Source organism: Quercus suber, unplaced genomic scaffold (assembly GCF_002906115.3).
Source record: "Quercus suber isolate HL8 unplaced genomic scaffold, Cork oak 2.0 scaffold_694, whole genome shotgun sequence".
Lineage (NCBI taxonomy): Eukaryota > Viridiplantae > Streptophyta > Magnoliopsida > Fagales > Fagaceae > Quercus > Quercus suber.
The window spans coordinates 314,143-322,630 of NW_027070135.1; the positions used below are offsets into that span (position 1 = coordinate 314,143).

The 8,488-nt window shown below is 36.0% G+C and overlaps 1 pseudogene; it reads right to left on the bottom strand.

The window, feature by feature from the left end:
- Positions 1-2,737: 2,737 nt before the first annotated feature.
- LOC112035772 (eukaryotic peptide chain release factor subunit 1-3-like) lies at positions 2,738-5,853 on the bottom strand (annotated as a pseudogene).
- Between the last annotated feature and the right edge of the window lie 2,635 nt (positions 5,854-8,488).

Sequence of the window (8,488 nt, forward strand, 5' to 3'; positions counted from 1 at the left end):
AATTTTAACTATTTAATTTAATATTCCCATTCACATTAGAGTGGAATAATGAAGTCACAAAATAGAGTATATATATGCTTGGACAATGAAAATAAAACTGAACATTATCTTGATGAAGGAATTAAAGAAAAAACACAACCATAAAATTGAAATGAGTTCATAAATTTGAGACTGAATGTGCATTTGGCATGGATTATTTTTGCCAACTTATTTTAATATTCAGCTTATTTTTGCTATTATTCATAGATCTCACTGCACTTTTTGGTATTCATGTGTCTCACTGTACTATTTCAACTAACTTTTGCCTTTATTTATAATACTTTCAGCAAAAAAATTTCAATTTCAGCAAAATAAGCTTATTCCAAACGGACACTAAATATGAAATGTTGTATAAACTATAGGCCTTTTTATGTACTCTCTCTCTCTCTCTCTCTCTCTCTCTCTCTCTCTCTCTCTCTCTCTCTCTCTCTCTCTCTCTCTCTCTCTCTCTCTCTCTATTTGCTAGATGACCAAAAGTGGTAGCAAATTTCTTTTTCTGTTTTGGGGATGTAAAATTATTTATCATACTCAATTCATGAAATATCAATATCCATTGATTATTTTCAGTAATTGCATCTAATCAGTTCATTGTTTGTCATACTCAATGTGTTAGTTGATTCCATACGATGTGTCAAATTAACGTAAATGGTTCTTTTTAGGAAGAAAACATCAATCGGTTGCTTGCGCCCCCTATTTTGATAAGAAACTTGATGAACGAAAGAGGATTTCCACAAGTAAATGCAACAATGAAAGAAGAGAAGCATGGAAGTCTGATAGCTTTTTGACCTACTTTGTGGTTACATGGTTGAGGTTCATATGTTGACTGATTTTAGTTGATCTGTTAATTTGGTTAGGTACATCTGATGTGGGCACTTAATAAATAGAAGAATATCAATGTTTGACAGCGAATAGGCTATATTTTATTCCTAAAAGATTTTAGGCAAACTGTTTTCTACATACAAACATATACACAAATAACCCGTGGAAGATATGGTATTGGATTATTGATATGTGAAGAGAGTATCTTCATTCCTTACAAGTGTAACAATTTTCAAATTGTGATGCCATTGGGGGACACCAAATCTTGCATCTACACTTATGGACATTCAACCATATAACAATTCCAATCCCACCAATTGTTGCTTGATAAAACATGTATGTTCTCTGATCTTCCATTATTCTTTCGACCCTGTGCTTTGAACTTGAATTTTATGCATCTGTTTCTTCCACTAACCTTGTGTTTATCATACAAACATGGGTGTCGAGAGGAGTATTTGTTTGGAAGGCTTCACTGAGGAACAGGTCTTGAAGGCAGTTGAAGAACTAGTAAAAGTAAGGGCATCTCTTAAAGCATGATAAGTCTGCTATTGGATTGTTTAAAATGGAATAAATTAATACAATGGGAAAATCAATCCAATGTGTCTTTCCCAAAAGATTTTTATTTGAGAACTATGTGTCTTTGTGTTGTAGCTTGATCAATTCATGTATTAGCATCTTCCATTTACTCTAACCAATATACCTCTTGGCCAATGTATGGCTGCAAACAGTGAGTTCATTTCAGAATTTGACCTCTGCTTCGGGTATTATTTTACCTGCTTTGTAATTACAGGTGATTAACTAGAGAATTGGCAAATTATAAGTCAATAAATCCTTGTTTTAGCTCCAATGTGTTTTTTTTTTTTTTTTTTTTGGGTCTCCTCAAAATGTTATCTTATATTTATTGTCAATAAAAAGATGGTTATAAAATTTCCCAGGGGAAAAAAATTGACAGGTACAGTTGAATACTTGTAGTAATATGATTGGGTAGGCTGCTTAGTATTGTTGGAAACTCAACAAACTAAACTAGGAAAGTCTGGGTTTAAACCAAAAACAGCTGTCGCAGAAACTTCTTGGGAGTGAAAACATATTTTAAGGGTTGGCTTAAAGGATGTGATTGATCAATACATTTTGATCATTTTGTTGGCAGAATGACCATACTAGAAATCCCATAGTGTTAGTGTTTAAACTAATTTACTCTAGCTGCCACAATTACCAATCTAAAACCCATACACTCCAATTTAGTATATCTTATTGAATTGGATACCATTCCTATCTAAAGAAAGAGTTAGTGTCGTTTGGTATAGCTTATTTTCATTGATTTATTTTGCTGAACTGTAACTACAAAGGGAGGAAGAAAGGCTAAACCAAACTGACACAAAACTCACTTGAAAAAGCAACCTACTTTATTGTACACTAGCAATTAATTTTTTACTAGCATACTCATGCAATTATTTGATACGTGATTAATATGGGACTGGCTTCAGTCCCTGCTTTTTTTTTCCCATGACACACATGCTTAGAAGCACCAAAGCAGCAGCAGCCCATCCACAACTCAGCAAGAAACAGCACCCAAAACTTAATATCAGTAACATTTTATTATAGTATCAAAACTAGGATGAAACCACCAAGGATATCCATCAAACATTAAAACAAATGACCAGGATTATAATAAATCCATTAAACAGAGTTAAAAACATAAACTAAAGTCATAATAATGGAATAAATTTAGCACGTTATCAAATTCCCAAAGCAATGGAAGCACCTGATATGGCACATTATTCTTCATGTGACTCTTACTCAGCTGCTCCAATCAGGGAAACATGTCTCCTGTATCTTTTTTATTTTTGGAACAATCTAACATCTAAATGGAATCACTTAATTAAGCTCCTTGGGTGTTTCCTCGATCTCCTTCACTGTTGCAGTCCTTTTTCCCCCATTCCCCTGCACAAGCATTGGGAAAACTGTTGATTGGTTCCAATTCAGAATCATCACAAACTTCACCATCATCTTCAGAATCATCATAAACTTCACCATCATCAGAAAACTCATCAAATGATCTTATATTGAGCTGATTGCGGAGTATTCCCCCAATCCCGCCAAAACCTCTGCAGAACTGGGATCCTTCTTGAGATTTGTTGGTGACAAATTCAAGTGTGCAGCCAAACTTCTTGTATTCAGTAGCAAACCACTCCAGCAGAGGCATCTTTTCCTGCACCTCTAACTCAGCAGAGCCAACAGGAGCACGAAAATTACTCTGATCAGCCTCCTGCTCCTCATTCAAATGCGTTATGATAATCTTACTAGTAGTCAGTGGCGACTCCAGAAATTTTTTTCAGGGTGTTCTTTAAGAAGTATAAATTAAATAATATAATAATTTGTTATATTGTTATTTAATTAATTATAAAACTATTAATTATTGTTTAGCCTAACATAATTTAATTTGTTTGTCTTTTATAATATATTGGTTAATTAAATTATTAATTATTATTTATTAGTTGCTTCTTTTAATTAATTATTAGTTAATTAAATTATTGTTTATTAGTTGCACTAACATACATTCTATGTGCATTTACTTCCCCCAATTCAAATATCTCACTCGGCCCCATGTGCCCATCCACTCCCACCCCACTCAACAGACAAGTCTCATGCCTTCCAATAAAAAGTTTTTAATTTCAGCTAAATAAGCTGTTCCAAAATAAATTCTTAATAAACCATCAACAAAGATTGAACAGAGAAATAAATGCACAATCAGAAGGAAAAAAAAAAATCATTGTTGCACTATGTACACAACACAACACAACACTACAATTCATTAACTTTATTATATCTCAACTCTCAATTAATTTCAAAGTTTCAAACAAATTCAATTTTTACTTTAAAAAAGAAGACACTAACAGACAAACATAATTATTTACCATTAAAAAAACTACTATTCATGTAAAGACAAAAAATAAAAAAATAAGGCAACCATAACTCATAGAGCACAAACATGGGAGGATATCATTGCACCCACCAGAGAACTAGACACTTCTACTAATTTCTTTTAAGTCATTGTTTATGTCTCTTAAAAAGAGAAAGAACTCTCTTTCTCTGTCTTTTGTATCAGACGGTTTAAGAGATTTATTTTTGTGCTCATTGCTCATTGCTCACTGCTCATAAGAGAGAGAGACAGAGAGATACCAGATGTGGTGAGTTTGGGCTAGGGGCGGGGCTGGCTGCTCTGCTGCTACCATGCTGCTGCTGCTACCTCTCCCTTCACTGCTTTACTTCAACCATCAGCCGTTGAGTCACTTGGTTAGGCTTAGAGTTAGGGTTTTATTTGTTTGTTTGTGGTTTTCTTTTCTTTTTTTTAATCTTTGATGGAATGAGAGATTAGTTTTGTTTTAAATTTTTGAAATGCCGGGCTATTGGTTTTTGATAAAATTTGGTTGATTGGGTTAAATTTTCTTTAGCTTTACTTTTTTGTGATTTATGTTGTTGTGCTAAATTTTTTGGGCTTGCTAAATTTTCTTTTATAGATTAGATTCATAAATTCTTTTTATGGCCTTTTAAAGTGCCAGTAATATTGTTGGGCTTTTTTGTGGCTGGCTCTGCTACAATTTTTTTTTTTTTTTCAGACTTTAGTTGGCGTTTTTTTTTTTTTTTTTTGCTTGAAAGTAGAACAAATAAATTTTTTTTTTTTTTTATTGGAAGGTGTTCCTAATTTTCCTTAAGGGTGTTCCTAAAAGGGTAAACAAATAAAAAATTTTTTATTATATATAATTTTTTTTTTTTTTTCAGTTCAGGGTGTTCCTGGGAACACCCTGAGCTTAACGTGGCGTCGCCACTGCTAGTAGTGCTATTCTTCAACACATACCTACTAATATCTAGATTTTCCCATACAGTAAGTATCTTAATAGCACCCATCTCCAAAGCTTTCAGTGTATCATCCACACCAACAACATATTTCCCAGTGTCCAGGCTAATCTCCTCGAAGCATTTGCCTATCAAGCGCTTCTCCTGAATAAATTTCACATTGGACAGGATTTCCGAGGACAGCTCAATGGCCTGATTGAAACCAATCTCCCCTCCATAAGAGACATCTACCACCTTTAATATTTTGGCTTGAAGACGGGGATCAAACATGGCTGACTGACTGAGCTCAGTTTTAAAGTCAGCCGACCCAGCTAGTTTTAATCCAGAAACATTGGGCTGGCTGGTGGAAGCATTGATGAAAAATTGAGTGGCAAGCTCCGCTGTCTTCCTCACATAGTTATGGCGTTTCTCCATCCGAAGACGGGCAAACCTTCAGGCTGATTGCCCGCCTCTTCCATGTTTCTTCGGAAGGACAACACTAAATGTATGAAGAATTTCTCTGGTATTACCACTCAAAGTCCCAATAAGGGTCCCATTACCATCCATGACAATAAAGCCAAACTTGTCATCAGATTCTAAAAGCTCATTCAGCACTTCAGTATGAAACTTGTAGTCACAAAGGTAAAGAGATGCATTGATTGGCCTGAATGGCTCAAAATCGATTGTGACCTTCTTTTCCTTCGCATCCTCAGTTACAATCATTCTCGTGTAGAGCACAAGCCCATTGGGAGGAACTTCGTTGTAAAGTTTAAGTTTTTGCTGCGCAGATTTAATTGCCCCAAGCACAGATTGTTTATTTACCCTACTTTTAATGTTTAAGGCAGTGCTAAACTCATCCCCCAACATCTTGGTAACCCGGTATATTTGATCACGTGGAGGCATGATTAGAGAAATCATACTTGTACCATTGCCTCTAGCAGCTTCAAGATCTTTGATCAATTTCTTGAACTTCCATATCTCAATGTACTTATCAGCTTCTAGTCCATCTGCCATTGTGATAGTAAACATAGAAAAAGTAGTTGATTACCTGCACACACAAAAAAAGGATAAAATCATCTCACATTTCAGAACAAAAAAGAGAAGCATATTGGCTAGGATTCCAAACTCGATAATGAACAAGAAAAGTAAAAGATATATGACAAAATAAAGGTCACATATGCATGTACAGAAGATACAGTATGCAACTCATGGCAGCAGTGTATTAATTGGTGAAACAAAAATAGCATCATCAGAACCAATGATAAGTTATGTCTAGAAACTCCAAAACACTATTTCAACATGAACTAAATATCAACGAGGTGACACTATCCAGAATTCCTATTTCAAGTGAAGCTCAAATCTTGCAACAAGAAGATATCAACATGCACTTAAAGAACCATGTCTATCTTCACTCTTCAGCCATGTTAATGGCCAAAATGAGACAATACCACCTTCTTCTTCTTTTTTCTTCTTTTTTTTTCTTTTTTCTTTTTTTTTTTGAGAAAAAGGTAAGTAGAGACAATACCACCTAATACATATTATTATGATACACAGAGAGACAACAACGTAGCAGTAGCACTCTTATCATGAGACTAATAGAACGGGTATTCGTATTATTAAAATATACTTAATGTATACTTTCAGCAAAAAGTTTTTAACAAAAAATTCTAGTGAAATTGGTACTGTGTCTACTTGACAATACAGTATATGCTTGTACATATAGACAAGTTACCACCACATGAAATTTGAAACAAATCTTGCTAAACTGCACTTGAGAATGAAAACATTCCTTCAATGCCAAACTAGTATAAAATTAAAACTTATTCGTCAATTATCCTTCTCAAAAATTCTTACTAGTCAAAATGCTTTAATAAAATAATGTCAAATCAGTTTCTATGTTTTCCTAAATATAATTTAGATATGTTATTGCTCCAGTAGTGTATAGATCAATTCAAAATCCACAAAAAAGTTTTATACCAAAAACTATTACTTTTGTGCTTGTTATGCATCTGTGGCAAAGTGACTCAGCAATTAAAACATGTTGGTCGGCCAAACCAAATAGCTAAATAAATTGTTAAATATTAACTCTGATACCATGTTAAATTGACAATATTATCAAACGCAATGTGATGTGTTATACCATGTTGTCTATGCTAGAGTGGATGTGGAAGAGGAAAGCATAGAATAGGAATACTGAGAACACGAGGGTTACGTGGTTCAGCCTTGACGGCCTACATCCATGGAGGAATCTCTTAAGGGCTACATCTTTATTGTATAAGAGTGTAGTACAATACCTATGTTACAATGAACCCTAACATGAGTATATATAGGCGACTAAACCCTAGACTACTAGTACAAGCAAGAATGGGCTTGAGCCTATTACATTGGTCTAATATGTCTAATATATATCTCTAACACCCTCCCTCAAACTCAAGGCAGAAGCTCGATGAAGGTTTGAGGTTGGATAAGCATGAAAAGATCACTTGGAGATGCCTTGAAGAATGCCTTTGAAGAAACCAAAATGAAGAATGTGCCAATTGACTAATTTAGGAGCTTCAAATGAAGAAACGGAGTCCAAAATTGGAATCTACGCGAAAAACTGAGCAGGATAGGTCATTTTAGAAATTTTGACTTTTAGTCAAAGGTCAACGCAAAAAGTCAAAGTCAACTGGTCAAAGTCAACAGATCAAGGTCAAAGTCAACGGCTACATGGACCGGATCGGTTCCGGGTTTTCTGGGTCGGGTCACGGATCAGGCTGCAGAGACGTTGACTCATCCTGATGACGTGGTGCTAACTTGGATTAGGGCTGACGTGGCAACGACTTGCGTGGTGCTAACGTGGCAAGATGACATCAGGATGACATCAGGTGAGTTCTTTGGCGCGTGGTAGGCACGTGGGAAGTCCACCGGCGCATGGATTAGATGCCAGAAATTCTACCGGCGCGTGAGGGCGCGTGTATTGTCAGATTATGGCCGGAATTTCAGGGTTTGTAGATCGGTGAACGAGTAGGCCGTCTAGGCGACGCGTGTGGTAATAAGACGATCTGAAATTCAGGAATTTGAGGTGGCGCGTGGGAGAGTTTCGGAGTCAACTGTGGCCCGTGGAGGCGCGTGGTAGGGCTTCTGGTAACTGGATTTCTGGGTTTTCCACATGGTAGGCCATGGAACGTGGTTGTGTAGTTGGTTTCGTCAGGCGAAGGCTTGATTTGCACAGATTTGAAAGGTGAGTGGTTCGACTTGCTTGAGAGATCAGAGATGTAGCAGCGAGACAGCAACAGGATTTCTGTGGGAGCTGCGTGATGCTATGGACCCAGATCTGAAAGAAGGCATGGGCACTGTTGTGGATCTGTGTTTTGCACGTGAGAATCTTCTTTACTTGCTAGAGATGTTTGTTTGATGCCAAGAACGAAGTTTGGCTCTGATACCATGTTAAATATTAGCTCTGATACCATGTTAAATGGACAATATTCTCAAACGCAATGTGATGTGTTATACCATGTTGTGTATGCTAGAATGGATGCAGAAGAGGAAAGCATAGAATAGGAACACTGAGAACACAAGGGTTACGTGGTTCAGCCTTGACGGCCTACATCCACGAAGGAATCTCTTAAGGGCTACATCTTTATTGTATTAGAGTGTAGTACAATACCTATGTTACAATGAACCCTAACATGAGTATATATAGGCGACTAAACCCTAGACTACTAGTACAAGCAGGAATGGGCTTGGGCCTATTACATTGGGCTAATATGTCTAATATATATCTCTAACATAAATAATGGTAACAAGTTTAGTA